Raw genomic sequence first — 18899 nt, 5'->3', positions numbered from 1 at the left:
CCCAACTATACTTTCTGCTAATGCTTTAAACTGAATGCCTTTAAATTATGTAAGATTCCTTCCAAGTCTATAAAATGTTGGAGGGTCTATAAAATTATCTGGATGATATTCTTTATCCTCCAATTCATTAATTCAGTCAAGATAGATAAGACTTTTTTTTTTAAGTCTCCATAATCCTTTTATTATGCAGGATCTAATACCCAATCAAATTCTTCCTACAGGATAGAGTTCCATAATGCACTCATTTTGGCCGTCTCAATTATGAGTTTATTCCTGTTCTAAAGTGAGCTTGCATTTCCCTGCTTCTCCAAATGACAAGCTAAATGAAAGAGTCTTGCCAAGAGATTTCTTAAATGGTAACTCAAAGTTGCCAAAATACTCTCCTGAGACTTCTCCTTTTGTCCGAATGGGATCTAAGTCCAATAGGCACGAGCTCTCCAAAGGCCAAAGCTGCAGCTGTTTCGAGTGCTTCCAGGCGGGCCTCTCAGCTAATCGACAGTGCTGTTGGAGGAATTGAAATCTAATTACAGTGACTCATAACAAAGGCAATATATCTTTCTTTCATGAATGGAAGGACAAAGTGCCAGATGCAGCAGGTTGCATATTTTTGCTTATAAAATACATAATTTGTCAAAATTATTTTTCTCTAAATATTTTAATGGAAATCCTTGGCAGGCCTATACACTAATTATTTCCATATTAATTTAGACTCAGGTCTTTCATTTTATCTCCAAACTCTTTGCATCTCTCATGGAGTGCTATTATTCACTTATTATAAATCACATACACCGTTTTTCAAGGAAGATGGCATGTCTGTTACATTTTAACGTGTTCTGTGATTCTCCTAGGATGGCTTGTGCTAAAATTAGTAATAACAGTCTGGATCAACTGTAGGGCAACATTGAATCGCTTCTTGCATGTTGAATTATGCAGACCCCAAATAATGAGAATAAACATTAACAAGGTAAAAGGAAAGAGTAAAGAGAATTTTCAAAGTTATGAAATCTCTTCTGTCAAACTTACTTTCCTAAAAGTGATTTCCAGATTTCAAAAATATTAGAATATCATGCATTTTACTGATAAGTTTGATTTTCTTTAGCTATTACAAAAACTGTCCTCAAATAAAATTTAAAATTTTTACCTCACCCCCTAATGGCAGGAGCAATTTGGTTGCCAATTTGATAAAAGAATAGAAAAGGAGAGGAGATATGCTTTAAGAGAAAACAAATCGCCTTCCATTATATATAATAAAAGATCAAGAGGAAAAGTTCTTGGACTCTGAAGTCTATGCAAGCTGCAACCGTGGTCTTATTAAAATTCATATCACATAACAAGTTTATTTCTACTGAAAACTGCTCTGCTTAATCTATGTTATCAGTCAGATTTTAAGCAGCACTCCTCTTACCTTTAAGAATGTGATAATGTGTCCTACTGAGCCATCAAACTAATTTTGTATTTTGTTTAACTTAACCCTTCAAGACACTGTTGCCAGAAGGTGGGGGAGCGAGCCCAGGGGAAGCTGTGGTGTCTGCTACGCCAGTGCTGGCTGCCCATCCCCCAGGTGTGTATGTTTTCCTTGTCAAAGGTAAGCTATTCAAATTTCACAGCCCTAGTAGTTTTTCTTCTCTTTTTCTTCCTTTGCCCTCAAGATATTCTCAGAGGAGTTTTATTCAATGCCATAGATGCTGAAGCTGTAGAGGAGGATATGGTAATTGCATGCAAGCTACAGTTAAGGCCTAATGAACATTATGTTTATGAAGAATGTAGCTCTGATTTCTAAAAGCACTTTGGTAAATTATACAAATTAAATATTCATTACTTTGTACTTCATTAGTTCACATTTGGAGCACTTTTTCTTCATTATAATAGCCTAGAGTAAAAGCTTTTTTTTTTAATATATATTTTTTGTCCTGTTATTTTTCAGAAATTCTTTACTTATAATATTAGGGCAAAGCTGTATTTTTCCACTGGGTCCATAATATTCAGATTTTTCTTTTTCAAAAACTGCATATTTATTTCACACAAAAAGTGAATATGTGTGTGTTTGCAATTCTTATTTCAACAGTCAGCATAAAAATATGTAAACTTTTCATTATAATTTTCAGTCAAAGTTTACTTATTACTTATTCCTATAAAAAATTCTCTTTCACTAGGGAGAAACCTTGGTATTAAGTTAAAAATACTGCAGAGTTAGGAAGACTGTTTATTTTTCATGTTGGAATAACTTTATAGTGATTGATTAGTCACCAGACTCTGAGAAGTTAAAAATCCTTTAAAGAGTACCTTGTCTGAGATAGGTGATAAATTAACAAGCTTCCCTGGCACGTGGAAATTAAAATAGAAAAAAGAATTATGATTGGAGCTACTCTTTACCACTTCTAAATACCTTAGTCAGCTGAAATGTATTTTTCCCAGAATGTATTCAGCAGACATGTATCTGTGAATTACTGAAAATAAGTAACTGCTCCTGAAATTCTATCAATTGAATGTGTCTTGCAGTCAATCATACAGTTAATGCTCAAACAAATAGAAACATATGATTTTAAAATGTACTTGTAATCAAATTAAATGTCTCTAGATCTATATCTTCAGATTTTTTTTCATTTCAGCTTTACACAAATGACGATTAATGTTGTTGTTGTTGTTCAGTTGCTAAGTCATGTCTGACTCTTTGCAACCCCATGAATAGCACCACACCAGACTTCCCAGTCCTTCACTATCTCCTGGAGTTTGCTCGAACTCAAGTCTATTGATCTGGAGATGCTACCCAACTATCTCATTCTCTGTCCCCACCTTCTCCTGCCCTTGATCTTTCCCAGCATCAGGGTCTTTTCCGATGAGTCAACTCTTTGCATCAGGTGGCCAAAGTATAGGAACTTCAGCTTCAACATCAGTCCTTCCATTGAATATTCAGGATTGATTTTCTATAGGATTGATTGGTTTGATCTTCTTACAGCCCAAGGGACTCTCAAGAGTCTTCTCCATCATCACTGTTTGAAATCATCAGTTCTTCACTGCTCAGCCTTATTTATGATGTGACACTCACATCCATACATGACTACTGGAAAAACCATAGCTTTGACTAGATGGACCTTTGTTGGCAAAGTAATGTCTGTGCTTTTTAATATGCTGTCTAACTTGGTAATAGCTTTTGTTCCAAGGAGCAAGTGTCTTAATTTCAAGGCTGCAGTCACTGTCTGCATTGATATTGGAGCCCAAGAAAATGAATGGAAACACTGTAACTGTTTCCATTTTTTCTCCAACTATTTGCCATGAAGTGATGAGACTGGATGCCATGATCTTTGTTTTTGAATTTTGAGTTTTAAGCTAGCTTTTTCACTCTTCTCTTTCACCTTCATCAACAGGCTCTTAAGTTCCTCTTTGCTTTCTGCCATTAGAGTGGTGTCATCTGTTGTTGATATTTCACCTGAAAATCTTGATTCCAGTTTGGGATTCACCCAAACTGAGTTCACCCAAACTGAATTCACCCACCCTGGCATTTTGCATGAAGTACTATGAATATAAGTTAAATAAGCAGGGTGACAGTATAGGGCTTTGACATATTCCTTTCCCAGTTTTGCATTGGTCTGTGTCCACATAACCCAAAAAAAAAAAAAAAAAAAAAGCTCTTAAGACATAAAATATTCTATAGGTGTAATGATATTAGAAAACCAAATCATGAGCTACATAATTTCACAGTGATTAATAATTCTTTAGTGATTTTGGAGCCTGAGACAATAAAATCTGTCACTGTTTCCATTGTTTCCCCATCTATTTAAGTGATGGGACTGGATGCCATGATCTGTGTTTTCTGAATGTTGAGTTTTAAGCCAGGTTTTTTATTCTCCTCTTTCACTTTGATCAAAAGGCTCTTTAGTTCCTCTTCACTTTCAGCCATAAGGGTGGTGTCATCTGCGTATCTGAGGTTATTGACATTTCTCCCTGCAATCTTGATTCCTTGTTTGCTTCATCCAGTCTGGCATTTCACATGATATATTCTGCATATAAGTTAAAGAAGCAAGGTGACAATATACAGCCTTGACATACTCCTTTCCCAATTAGGAACCAGTCCATTGTCCCATGCCCAGTTCTAACTGTTGCTTCTTGACCTGCATACAGATTTCTCAGGAGGCAGGTAAGGTGGTCTGGTATTCCCATCACTTTAAAATTTTTCCACAGTTTGCTGTGATCCACACAGTCAAAGGCTTCAGCATAGTCAATGAAGCAGATGGTTTTCTGGAATTCTCTTGCCTTTTTTATGATCTAACGGATGTTGACAACTTGATCTCTGGTTCCTCTGCCTTTTCTAAATCCAGCTTGAACATCTGGAAGTTCTCAGTTCACATACTACTGAAGTCTAGCTTGGAGAATTTTGAGCATTCTTTTGCTAACATGTGAGATGAGTGCAATTGTGCAATAGTTTGAACATTCTTTGGCATTGCCCTTCTTTGGGATTGGAATGGAAACTGACCTTTTCCAGTCCTGTGGCCACTGCTGAGTTTTCCAAATTTGCTGACATATTGAGTGCAGCACTTTCACAGCATCATCTTTTAGGATTTGAAATAACTCAGTTGGAATTCCATCACCTCCACTAGCTTTGTTCATAGTGAAGCTTCCTAAGACCCACTTGACTTCACACTCCAAGATATCTGGCTCTAGGTGAGTAATCACACCTTGCAGTTATCTGAGTCATGAAGATCTTTTTGGTATAGTTCTTCTCTATATTCTTGCCACCTCTTAATATCTTCTGCTTCTGTTAGGTCCATACCTTTTCTGTCCTTTCTTGTGCCCATCCTTGCATGAAATGTTCCCTTGGTATCTCTAATTTTCTTGAAGAAATCTCTAGTCTTTCCCATTCTATTGTTTTCCTCTACTTTGCATTGATTACGTAGGAAGGCTTTCTTATCTCTCCTTGCTATTCTTTGGAACTCTGCTTTCAGATGGATATATCTTTCCTTTTCTCTTTTGCCTTTGGCTTCTCTTCTTCTCTCAGCTATTTGTGAGGCCTCATCACACATATTTGTAAGACCTTCTCAGACAACCATTTTTCATTTTTGCATTTCTTCTTCTTGGGGATGGTTTTAATCACTACCTCCTATACAATGTTATGAACTTCAGTCTATAGTTCTTCAAGCACTCTATCTACCAGAACTAATCCCTTGAATCTATTTGTCACTTCCACTATATATTCGTAAAGGATTTGATTTAGTTCATACCTGAATGGACCAGTGGTTTGCCATACTTTCTTCAATTTAAGTCTGAATTTTGCAATAAGGAGCTCATGATCTGAGCCACAGTCAGCTCCTGATCTTGTTTTTGCTGACTGTATAGAGCATCTCCATCTTTAGCTGCAAATAATCTAATCAATCTGATTTCAGTCTTGATCATCTGGTGATATCCATGTGTAGAGTCGTCTCTTGTGCTGTTGGAAGAGAGTGTGTGTTATGACCAATGCATTCTCTTGGAAAAACTCTGTTAGTCTTTGATCTGCTTCATTTTGTACTCTAATGCCAAACTTTTCTGTTACTCCAGATATCTCTTGACTTCCAAATTTTGCATTCCGGTCCCCTATGATGAAAAGGACATCTTTTTTTTGGGTGTTAATTCTAGATGGTCTTGTAGGTCTTCATAAGGTAAAAATAAAGTGTCTACTTCAGAATACTCTGTAAAGCTTTGATTGGGATAGAAGTTTTTTGCCTGTATCAAAGAAAAAATTAGTGAAAGGAAGAAAGTTTTAAAAGAAGCCAGGAAAGCAATCTACAAATAGGTTCTGACATGTTATATAGAAACAACATCTGCATCTGTCAGTCAGATTGTTTTGAGGAAAAAGTGGTAATTGAAGTGAAACATAACAGTGAAATTGCAAGTTAAAGCAATGGGATGAATAGGGAGTTTCCTATAGGACAGAATGTCAAGCTAAGATAAACATTAGGACCAGCACCGAGTTAAGTTATAATGCCTATTCCTGTTCTCTATTGATCTACATTCATTCCTGACATTAAAATGTCTTTAAAATTCAATTTATTCAATATCCATTTTTTCCAGAAAAATCATAGAACCATGATAGATATTTCAAGCAGTTCATCTAGTCATCCAGTCCTTGAACCCTTTCTACAATCCAGCCAATGGATTGCCTGGCTCCGATACAGACAACTCCAGGGATGAGATGCTCAGAGTTTCCTGAAGCAAGATATGCCATATTTGGTAATGTTGCATGTGCAGAAAATCTTATATTAGGTGGAAATCAATCTACTACGGCTTCTTCCCATTGTACCTGTTCTACTCTCTTAGGGTCAACAGCCTACAGGTTCTCTTCAGTTCTGTAGTTTTTACTTTCTCATAGGAATGTATTGAACAGATACTTAGACAACTACTTACTGTGCTACTATATAATATATCCATCTCCCCTTTTATCCTTACAGTGGAGCAAAGACCCCATCAGGCTCCATGTCCTGACCTCACCACAGGTCCAGGATTCTGTAACAAAACCACATTTCCTCAATTTCCCAGGAGAAAGAAAACTTACATTTGATAAACCCTATGAAGTCCCAGGGATATCACATAGATTACATCATTCAATCCCCTTATCAGCCCTATAAAATAGGTACTGTTCTTAACTACTTTAAACAGCTACAGTAGTCTGTTTTATCCTTTTATGCTTAGAAACTTACTATGTTATTACTTTCCCAGGCACTAAGTTCTCATGTGTACTCTTGAGTTCCCTAATACGTATTCTACTTCAGTGTTTATATTTTTATTATTCTTTATATTTTCTCTTCTAGAAGTGTTTTCCAGTGAGTCAATATACAAATAAAACAGATGATATTTAAAACTGACATTTCACAGACAGTGTTGAAGCTCAAAAAGGTTGAATAAATTGACCAAGAGATGATAAGACTCTGGAAAATGGATTCTCAGTAACTGAACTATTGAGAATCTGATTTATGAACCTAAAGTCTCATTTACTATTTTTAGTGGAAGATCTGTTGTGGAAGGACTACTGATGCCCACCATTGCACAAAGCGCTCGAAGACCAGGTCACAAATCAAAGCACTGAAAAAAGAGTCTATGATGCCAAATGATATTTGCATAAATATAAAATAGCTTAAATTTTAGCCTTTGTCTAGAGGTATTTCAAGCTAAGAAGCTTTAAAACAGCACACGCTAAATTATAGCATTAGATCTCAGGAATTCTTAAAGTAGACAAACCAGGCTTTATTTTTCAAATCTCTTTTCTCAATGTAAACAACTAATAACTTACATTTTCACAGACAGGAATTCCTAATACTATAATTTCAAAACTCAAGGTAAATTAGGTATACTTTAAACATTTGGGCAGAAAATGTTGTTAATATTCAAAAATATCATTTATTTCTATAGAATCTTTTTCTTTCTATTTCTGTGTACAACGTGTTATGACCTCATTTCTAACCATTAGGAATATGCTCTGTGTGAGACATGGAGACCTGACCATATCCTGTGAAAGGAGTTAGGTATTTCCCTTGAGGAAAATGGATGATAACTAATCACTGGGAAAGATCTACGACCATGAGGAATGGGATGCTGAAGTCCAAGGATAAAGACCATATTGAAAGAGACCAGGTTCAGAGGATTTAATAGGTCATAGGCATAAGGCCACAGGCCTGGGGCTGAGAAGGAGCTAATCTGAGGGGACTCCTAAGATTAGAATGGCAGGGAGATGAACTCTAGGAGTCCTGATTTCTCTCTTAGTTCAGTCACTCAGTCATGTCCGACTTTTTCTACCCCATGGACTGCAGCACACCAGGCTTCCCTGTCCATCACCAACTCCTGGAGACTACTCAAACTCATGTCTATCACATCACTGATGTGATCCAACCATGTCATCCTCTGTCAACCCCTTCTCCTCCCACCTTCAGTCTTTCCCAGAATCAGGGTCTTTTCCAGTGAATTGGTTTCTCTCTTAGTACTCTAAATTTTCATATTTTTGTGTGTAATCTTATAGAATTCTTAGGGCTTTAGGGGAATTTTCTCAAAATGTCACTTCTAAATGTTGTATTTGGTGGGTTTAAGGGAGACACAATGTTCACAAGATGGTGAAATGGAAGGACATGTGCTCATGTTCTCCTGTGAGAACTCCAAATTACAACTCACTGCTGAAAAAAGATACCCCACATCCTAGGGCAAAGGAGAAGCACAAGCAAGATGGTAGGAAGGGCGAAATCACATTTAGAAACAAACCCCATGCCCTCCAGAGATACTCAGAGGACTCAAACAAAACCTTGTGCACCAGGACCCAGAAACCCCATAGAGACTGAGCCAGACCTGCCTTTGAGTGTTTGAGTGTCTCCTGCAGAGGTCCGGGTCGGCAGTGGCCTGCCACAGGGGCAGGAGCTCTGGGTGAAGCAGACCTAGGTGTGGTATAAACCCTCTTGGAGGAGGTCACCTTTAACCCCACCATAGAGCCACCAGAACTTACACAGACTGGGAAAACAGACTCTTGGAGGGAACAAACAAAACCGTGTGCACACAAGGACACAGGAAAAAGGAGCAGTGACCCCACAAGAGGCTGACCCAGACTTGCCTGTGAGTTAGTGTCCAGGAGTCTGGTGGAGGCGTGGATCGGCAGTGGCCTGCTGCAGGTTCGGGGCACTGAGTGTGGCAGTGTGTGCATGGGACCTTTTGAAGGAGGTCGCCATCATCTTCATTACCTCCACTCTAGTCTGGTCTCAGATCAAACAACAGTCGGGGGAACACAGCCCCACCCTTAAATAGAAAGTTGGATTAAAGATTTACTGAGCAGGGCCCTGCCCATCAGAACAAAACCCAGTTTCCCCCACAGTCAGTGTCTCTCATCAGGAAGTTTCCATAAGCCTCTTATCCTTATCCCTCAGAGGGCAGACAGAATGAAAACCACAATCACAGAAAACTAATTAAACAGATCACATGGACCACAGCCTTGTCTAACTCAATGAAACTGAGTCATGCCATGTAGGACCACCCAAGACAGATGGGTCATGGTGGGGAGTTCTGACACAATGTGGTCCACTAGAGAAGGGAATAGCAAACCACTTCAGCATTCTTGCTTTGAGAACCCCATGAAAAGGCAAGAAGACATGACACTAAAAGATGAATTCCCCAGGTTGGTAGGTGCCCAATATGCTGCTGGAGAAGAATGGAGAAATAATTCCAGAAAGAATGAAGAGACGGAGCCAAAGCAAAAATAACACCCTGTTGTGGGTGTGACTGGTGATGGAAGTAAAGTCCAATGCTGTAAAGAACAATATTGCATAGGAAGATGAAATGTTAAGTCTATGAATCAAAGTAAATTGGAAATGGTTAAACAGGAGATGACAAGAGTAAACATTGACATTTTAGGAATCAGTGAACTAAAACGAACTGGAATGAGTGAATTTAATTCAGATGACCATTATATCTATCACGGTGGGCAAGAATCCCTTGGAAGAAATGGAGTAGCCTCATAGTCAACAAAAAGATTCCAAAATGCAATACTTGGATGCAATCTCAGAAATGACAGAATGATCTCTGTTTGTTTCCAAGGCAAACCATTCAATATCACAGTAATACATCTATGCCCCAACTAGTAATGCTGAAGAAGCTGAGGTTGAACAGTTCTGTGAAGACCTATAAGACCTTATAGAACTAACACCCAAAAAAGATGTCCTTTTCATCATAAAGGACTGGAATGCAAAAGTAGGAAGTCAAGACATACCTGGAGTAACAGGCAAATTTGGCCTTGGAGTACAAAACGAACCAGGGCAAAGTCTTAACATGGTTTTGCCAAGTGAACACACTGGTCATGGAGAAGACTACAAGAGAAGACTACACATGGATATCACCAGATAGTCAATACCCAAATCAGATTGATTATATTCTCTGTAGCCAAAGATGGAGAAGCTCAATACAGTCATCAAAAGCAAGACCAGGAGCTGACTGTGGCTCAGATCATGAAGTCCTTATTGCCAAATTCATACTTAAATTGAAGAAAGTCAGGAAAACTGAGCACCAAAGAATAAAAGCTGAGCACCAAAGAATTAATGCTTTTGAACTGTGGTGTTGAAGAAGATTCTTAAGGGTCACTTTGACAGCAAGGAAATCAAACCAATCAATCCTAAAGGAAATCAGTCTTGAATATTCATTGGAAGGACTGATGCTAAAGCTGAATTTCCAATACTTTGGCCACCTGATGTGAAGAAGTCACTCACTGGAAAGGGCCCTGATGCTGGGAAAGATCGAAGGCAGGAGGAAAAGGGCACGACAGAGGATGAGAATGTTGGATGGCATCACTGACTCAATGGACATGATTTTGAGGAAGCTCTGGGAGTTGACGATGGACTGGGAAGACTGGCATGCTGCAGTCCATGGGGTTGCAAAGAGTTGGACACAACTGAGTGACTGAACTTAAGGGAGACACACACTTGTATTTCCTTAGGAATAAAGAAGGGGATAATGGAAATTACATGAGCAACTAACAATATTTGCCTCGGAAACAGACCCACAGGAACAGTGGGGGACTGGGAGCAGTGTTTCTCCTGATAGTATCTATAGATATGGCTTTTAATTTTAAATTTTGATGGTTCCATTGAATTTTCAAGATTATGATCATAAAAAGCCAAGCTTCCAAATGGATATGTAAAATCAGGGACATGTGGTTTTAGAGAGAGATAAGTATGGCAATTCATTATACTTACATTGATAGTACAATTAACAGAAAACATACTCCTCTTTTTGTTTCATAATGTACAAATGAATAATAAATGATCATAAGAGGGAATTTGCAGCCATTTTAAATTCATTATAAAACTAACTGTTACATTTTTTGAGGGTTTCTTTTATATTTGAGATCAATTTTATATTTTAGCCTGTCAAAAATCAATAAAGATTTCACATTTCTAAACTGTCATTCACTAAAAATTGATTTTAAATACTTTTAAGTTTTCTGCTATTAGACTTTAGAAAAGCATAGTAACTCATATTTAGCTTGTATTACCTTTAACCTATAGGAAATTAAAATTTGAAGCAAGCTCAGTTCAATTATATTTTAAAGGCTAATCAGTACTTTCAACTCTTTAATCTTTCTTAGCCCTGTCATATAAATATGTGTTATCACGTATTAAGCTCATCTGAGAGGAATACAGATTTCTTAGGCTATGGACTCAAATGTGCAAAAAATGTCAAGTTAAATTGCTGTAACTGCACTTACTTTCTGTCTTGAACCTCTATTCTAACTGATGATACCCACTTAACTTGCATCGATTCAGAATAAAAAATAATTCAGTTTTCTCAATTTGCTTGTTTTCTGAATCAACCTTTATTTCCCTTTCAGCCCCTACCACTGTGTTTAAGTTTTGAGAAGGCTCACACAATGAGTCTTACATATGCTTCTGCCAGCTCCTCTGATCATCCTCGTGTATGGCTGCTTTCCAGTTTGGGGAACCTGAAGGCCATCTTAATTTCCCATCAGTCTCCATTTACAGATTGCACGAAAACTTATTGCTCCATTATTCTCCCAAATAACATAACGTGACTTCTGGTCTACAATCTTTCTCAGCTATTGCTGTATTTCTCTCTTGTGCATGAGAAATATTCTGATGCTGTTCAAAACCCCTCTGGACGCAAGCAAAATACACGGGGATATCACCATCCTTCTCTGACCAGATATATGGAGAGTCAGCCCTATGACTTACATTAGAACTCTTAGTGTGACTTCCTAAGTTGCCTGGGTAATTGACTCTAGTCTTATTCCAAGACTGGTCAAGAAACGTGCCCATAGAAGGCTGCGTGAGGCAGGGGGATGTTGAGGGTGATTGCCAAGAAGCTTCACTTCTCAGAACACTGTGTTCCGTTCTTTAATAACTACATTCATTGTATACACAAGCTTCATTTACCTCCAGGTGAATGGTTAATTTTCTTGTACCTAGGAAAATACCAAGCCCTTCTTAGCTATGTATTAGCATCTAAGCTCCCTTTTGTTCCAAATTTGCCCCATAGTCCCTCCCTGTGCAATTTTTTTCTTCTTGACAAAATCATGCACTTCTCTTGTGAGATGTTTATGGGAACACCCCTTGGCCATAAGTTCTCTAGGACCATGGATTCTGAGGTTAAAAAAAGAAAATCACTGTAATTATTTTACAGGGTACATGCATGTCAAATCATCACATCACATATATTTGCAATTTTAATATATACATTTATATTTGGCAATTATTCCTCAATTAAGTTGGCAGGGGAGAGGAAAAGTACTGAGACTCAAAAAAATTCCTCTGTAAACTTTTATCTCTGCCATGAATTTTAAAAATCTTTATATTATTTATATGATTACATGATTCAAGGATCTATTAGAGTATTTTAGAATACTCTGGAATTTAATATTCATTTATATAATTAAACAGTCAAATCCATCCAATTTTATCACTAGATAAACTCTTAGTAAATAGCAACTGCATAGATAATTTTCTCTGAATTATAAATAATTTCAACTTATATATGACATTGTGCTTTCTTGATTGAAGAGAGTGTTCTTTTGCTTTAAAAAAAAATTTTTTTTTGTAACTTTGCTTTCTAACTCTTTCCCAGGATCGTCTCTTTGCCAGTGTTTATTTTTCTTTTTTTCATGCTAGTGTGGTTTCTACTATAGAACTCAGTCATAACTTAACCAACACTCTGAAATCCTGTTTTTAGACCATTTTCTTGCAGTTTTCACTGTATCACATTGTTTAATTTGTACCCTCATTTTAAAATGTATTATTTATAGTAATTTCATATCAACTATGATTTTAATTCTTTGAAGGACTGGCTTTATTTTATTTCAGTCAAACTAACCTACAAATGGAAGGACTGAGCCCAGCTTTTCCTACCTACTAAGACTAGGAGTTAAGATTTCTGTCTCACAATATAAAAATGAATTTTCTAGTCATTTTTGAGAATGTAGAACTTAGGTCATTCCTTGATAAATCAGTAAAAACTCCAGATTTACATCCATCAAGGTGCTCTTCACATAAATACTCTCCTCCATGCAAACAACAAAAATGTAAATTCTGACATATGTCAATATCAAATATATGTCAAAGTCAATTATATGACTATGGTCTATAGTTACTTGCTAAATAGAGATCACTGCCATTGGGAGTATCAAACAGTATGACCACTAGGGTAAACAATTCAGCAGCACTTAGAAAATTAAAAATAAATTACCTAGTAAAGCCATTTTTAGGTAAATACCTCAAAGAGACTTAAACAGAAGGCAATTACAAGGATGTCACTGTAGCATTCTTCCAATGGTTAAAATCTGTTATATTCCCAATGACTTTCAACAGAGGAATCAATGAATAAAATATCAATACTTTAAAGAAACTAAATATAAAATTGATCTGTATCTATCAATACTACTATATCTCAACAAAAATGTTGAGTGGAAAAAGCAAGCTGCAGTCTCAGATTATTACACAGGGTGATATACATTGAATGCATTTAAAAGCACAGAGAAATAGAAACAAGTTATTCATTTGCATATATACTTATAGGCATACTAATTGAAAATGGATATACATCAAATTCTTACTCTAAATTGTACAATAGGAACTTCCAGTGGTAAAAGAAAGGGTAAAGTAAAATAGGGTCCAGTGGTAAAGAATTCACCTGCCAATGCAGGGAACACAGGTTCAATCCCTGGTGGAGGAAGATCCCCCTTGTCATGGGGCAGCTAAGACCATGTACCACAACTACTGAGGCAACATTCTAGAGACGGTGCTCTGCAACAAGAGAAGCCACAGCTATAATAAGCCTACACACCACAACTAGAGAGTATATCCTGCTCACACACAGTAATAAGGATCGAGCACAGTCGGGGGGGGGGGGGGGGGCGGGAAATAAAGTAAAATATTCTTAGTCAGAAATGTTAGCATTTTTTTTTTTTTTTTAGCCAACGCATTTCAAGCATCTAGAACTCTCTCTGACACATTGTTCAGTTCAGTTCAGTTCAGTCGCTCAGTCATTTCTGACTCTTTGCGACCCCATGAATCAAAGCACGCCAGGCCTCCCTGTCCCTCACAAACTCCCGGAGTTTACTCAAACTCATGCCCATCGAGTCGGTGATGCCATCCAGCCATCTCAACCTCTGTCGTCCCCTTCTCCTCCTGCCCCCAATCCCTCCCAGCATCAGGGTCTTTTCCAATGAGTCAACTGTTCGCATGAGGCGGCCAAAGTGTTGGAGTTTCAGCTTCAGCATCAGTCCTTCCAATGAACACCCAGGACTGATCTCCTTTAGGATGGACTGGTTGGATCTCCTTGCAGTCCAAGGGACTCTCAAGAGTCTTCTCCAACACCACAGTTCAAAACCTTCAATTCTTCGGCGCTCAGGTTTCTTCACAGTTCAACTCTCACATCCATACATGACCACTGGAAAAACCATAGCCTTGACCAGATGGACCTTTGTTGGCAAAGTAATGTCTCTGCTTTTTAATATGCTATCTGGGTTGGTCATAACTTTCCTTCCAAGGAGTAAGCTTCTTTTAATTTCATGGCTGCGGTCACCATCTGCAGTGATTTTGGAGCCAAAAAAAATAAAGTCTGACACTGTTTCCACTGTCTCCCCATCTATTTCCCATGAGGTGATGGGACCAGATGCCATGATCTTAGTTTTCTGAATGTTGAGCTTTAAGCCAACTTTTTCACTCTCCTCTTTCACTTTAGGGGCTTACTAAATACTCGCTGAGAAATGCATTTATGATAGTGATTTCCTGAGAGTTGGTCTGGGAGGCAAATTAAATGGGAATGAGAAGCAAGACCATCAACTGAATCTATAATGTAGTATTTCAAGAGAGCAAGAAAGGAGAACAAAAAAGACTTGTTGCTGTTGTTCAGTTGTTACATCCTGTCTGACTCTTTGCAATCCCATGAACTATAGCTTACCAGCTTCCCTGTCCCTCACTATATCCCTTAGTTTGCTTAAATTCACGTCCATTGAGTCAATGATGTCATCCAACAATCTCATCCTCTGTTGACCCCTTCTCCTCTTGCCTTCAATCTTTCCCAGTATCAGGGTCTTTTACAATGAGTTCGCTCTTCACATTAGGTGGCCAAAGTATTGGAGTTTCAGCTTCAGCATCAGCCCTTCCAATGAATATTCAGGTCTGATTTTCCTTTAGGATTGACTATTTTGATCTCCTTGCAGTCCAAGGGACTCTCAAGAGTCTTTTCCAGCACCACAGCTTGAAAGAAACAATTCTTTGGCATTCAGTTTTCTGTATGATCCAACTCTCATATCCATACATGACTACTGAAAAAACCATAGCTTTGACTAGATGGACCTTTGTGGGCAAAGTGATGTCTCTGCTTTTTAATACGGATCTAGGTTTATCAAAGATATTATTCCAAGGAGCAAGTGCCTTAATTTTGTGGCTGCAGTCACTGTCTGCAGTGATTTTGGAGCCCAAGGAATTAAAATCTGTCACTGTTTCCATTTTTCTTCCATCTATTTGCCATAAAGGGATGGGACTGGATGCCATGATTTTAGTTTCCTGAATGTTGTTTTAAGCCAGCTTTTTCACTCTCTTTTTCATCTTCATAAACAGGCTTTTTAGTTCCTCTTCACGTTCTGCCATTAAAGTGGTATCATCTGCATATCTGAGGTTGATGATATTTCCCCTAGCTTTCTTGATTCCAGCTTGTGCTTGATCCAGCCTTGCATTTCAAAAGATGTACTCTGCATAAAAGTTAAATAAACAGAGTGAAAATATATAGCATTGATGTACTCTTTTCCCAATTTTGAACCAGTCTGTTTTTCCATGTCCTGCTCTATGCTTCTTATTGCTTCATACAGGTCTCTCAGGAGACAAGTAAGGTGGTCTGGTATTCCCACCTCTTAAAGAATTTTCCACAGTTTGTTGTGATCCACAGTTAAAGACTTTAGCCTAGTCAATGAAGCAGAAGTAGATGTTTTTCTGGAATTCCCTTGCTTTTTCTATGATCCAACTGGATGTTGGCAATTTGATCTCTGGTTCCTCTGCCTTTTCAAAATCCAGCTTGAACATCTGAAAGTTCTCAGTTCACATATTGTTGAAGGCTAACTTGAAGGATTTTGAGCATAATCTTCCAGTGTGTGAAATGAGTGCAATTGTATGGTAATTTGAAAATTCTTTGGCATTGCCTTTCTTTGGAATTGGAATGAAAACTGACTGTTTCCCTCCTCTGGCCACTGCTGAGTTTTCCAAATTTGCTAGCATATTGAGTGTAGCACTTTAACAGCATCATCTTTTAGCATTTGAAATAGCTCAGCTGGAATAGCTCAGCTTCACCTCCACTTGCTTTCTTCTTAGTAATAGGTCCATGGATGTCTTTAATAGCATCCCTATGCTTTTCTATATTGTTTAGCTTTAATAAATGCAATCTCATAAACTGCAACCCATATTGTTAGAAGCCATGTAACTTAAAACTTTATAAGGAATTTTTAAAGAAATTCAGCGAGACCACCTTCACTCTTAATTCTAAGCCCTTGGCACTATATAATTATGTTCTGCTTGTCTCATACATATTGATTTCGTTTTCTTTTTTAAATTGTAGGCAACTCATGTAGAACCTCTCCATCTTTAATTTGTCATGTTTCTTTTAATCTCCTAATTCAAAATCAGAATAGTTGACTTCTAGCCTTAGTTCTACATGTAACTAGCTGTGTGACCCCCATCAGTTGCTTAGTCACTGTGGAACATTGCTTCCTTCCTTGAAAATTAGAGACATTGCAAATGATCTCCTCTGAGTTCCTGTCATACTTAAGAGTTAACAACCTTACAATCTATACTTCCTTTCAGTTCTAAAATTTGATGTTGACTCTCCTCCTGAATTCTTATAACACATATTTTGTAATTTTCCTATAGCATTAAGCACAGTTTCTCCCCAGCGATGACTACATAGTACATATGGGAGGACAGGGTAAACATTTGCTGTTTTAAGGTGAATAAGTTCCAGAATGCTAATTAAAATTGTTGAAAGATTCAAATCTAGTGCTAGTTTTGTGTATTCATAAAGGTTGCATTAATTCAAGCTACATGAGTAGAAGCTGTTTATTGGATTATTTGCTTAGGGCAAGTCAGTGGTGGAATACATATTATTTTGCCTTAATTTTGCAGCATACTGATATGAACATCCATACTGCCCGTCTCTTTCCCCCACGCCTCTGAGCAATCATAGATCAAATGGCATATAATCTATGACTGAATCTCTGCTTCTCTCCGAAATGATGTTTGTGAAGCCAGTGCAAGGTAGACCTGCTTCTGTGTGACTTTTAAGTTCCATTTCAACAGCCCTGCTTGAAAATCCAGTTACTATGGTGATATGTACCACTGCAAATAATCTCCTTCTCAACAACTGAAGTTATATCCTCTTCAGTAAAAGTGGTATCTATGGCTTAATGGTTCAGCAAAAGGCTGACAGATCTACGGCCTTATTTCCAACTGAGAGGTTTTAATAAGCAGTTTGAGCTCCTGGAATCTGAGGAGACTGAACAGGCTGTCTAAAATTAGCAGGGTCAGTCTAAAAGGACACTTCCTCGACAGATCAAATACTGTATAAGTTGGCATATACTGCACCGGCATGCCAATATTTGACTCTATTTTTGGAGGCAATGGAAAGAGCAAACCAACTACCCCTGGGTCTTTCAAAACAAAACTGTCTTTCTGGGAGTAGACACCTCTCCTGCATGTGACATTCCTACCAGGAGTCCCAGCTCAGTCCAGACTTGCCCAATGGGTCACCCATTAGCTTCCCAGATTTGGAGCTGCAGTTTTAGCTCTGTCTTTCAAAAGATACGGAGTATGCAGGAAGGGTAAGTTTTCCATCACTGCAGAGAAGTGATCTTTTTGGCATTCTGAGTGGCATCTCTGAGTGCATTTTCCTTAAATATGTATTATTTTACACAAGTATTAGATTCGGTAACAGCAAATGTCATGGGTTATGTAGGATGGTGGTGGATTTGTTGCATTAACACCTGTCCTATTTATATGGCAAACTACATGCTCAGTTTGGAGCAGCTGTCTTGAAATGAAATTAAAAAAAAAAAAATGCTATGGTAGATAACTTTGTAAACTGTTACCCTATGAATACCTCAAAGGACAGAAAGTGTTTTCTTCATCTTCATACGCATCTAGAAATCATCACATGTCTGACTAACCTAATGGCAGGCACATGACACTTCATAGTGTTTTGGGGTGAATAAGATAAGTAGCTAAGACATGAATAAATTTAATCTGAAAGTCTTCTGATATGAGAAATATTTTCAGATATGGTCCATATGTTTATCACAGTTTAGCTGTTTTTAACAGAGATATCTTTCTAAAGATTAGGTAAAACTACTGGTCAAACCATCCTGTAAAGGTACCAGCAAGTAAGGAAAGCAAAGAAGCTATGTGTTCATAAAATGAACTAATAAAACTTAACGATTATAATCACGGTCTGCAAATTAACAGGGTCACAGTCTGTAAATAGGAAAATCTAATGACATAAGCATTAACATCTTAAATTAATATCTGCTCTGAGATAACTGCACAGCTTGTGGCAAAACACAGGCTGCTGGCAACCCTCTAGCGTGCATTACTGGTGACAAGGCCTGAGTCAGCAAACAGTTTTATCATTAGATGAAATTTCTACCTTGAAGACTATGGGTTTAATTATGATTTCTATTTAGAATTACTAATCAAAATTCTATGAACCAAAAAAAATCTCTTAATAAGATGGCGCTATCTTTTCACTTTGAGGCAAGATTTAGTTTTTCTCTTTGTGTGTGGTATAGGGTGTGTGTGTGAGTGTGTGTTTGATTTCCAAGGTTCACTATACAGTCTCAGTCAGCCAGTAATCCACATTTATTTGAAACCCTTTCTAGATGGCTAAATTGTAAATAACTCCAGATC

The sequence above is a fragment of the Dama dama genome, chromosome 3 (assembly GCF_033118175.1).
Source record: "Dama dama isolate Ldn47 chromosome 3, ASM3311817v1, whole genome shotgun sequence".
In the NCBI taxonomy this organism is placed as follows: domain Eukaryota; kingdom Metazoa; phylum Chordata; class Mammalia; order Artiodactyla; family Cervidae; genus Dama; species Dama dama.
This window is presented reverse-complemented; position numbering follows the sequence as displayed.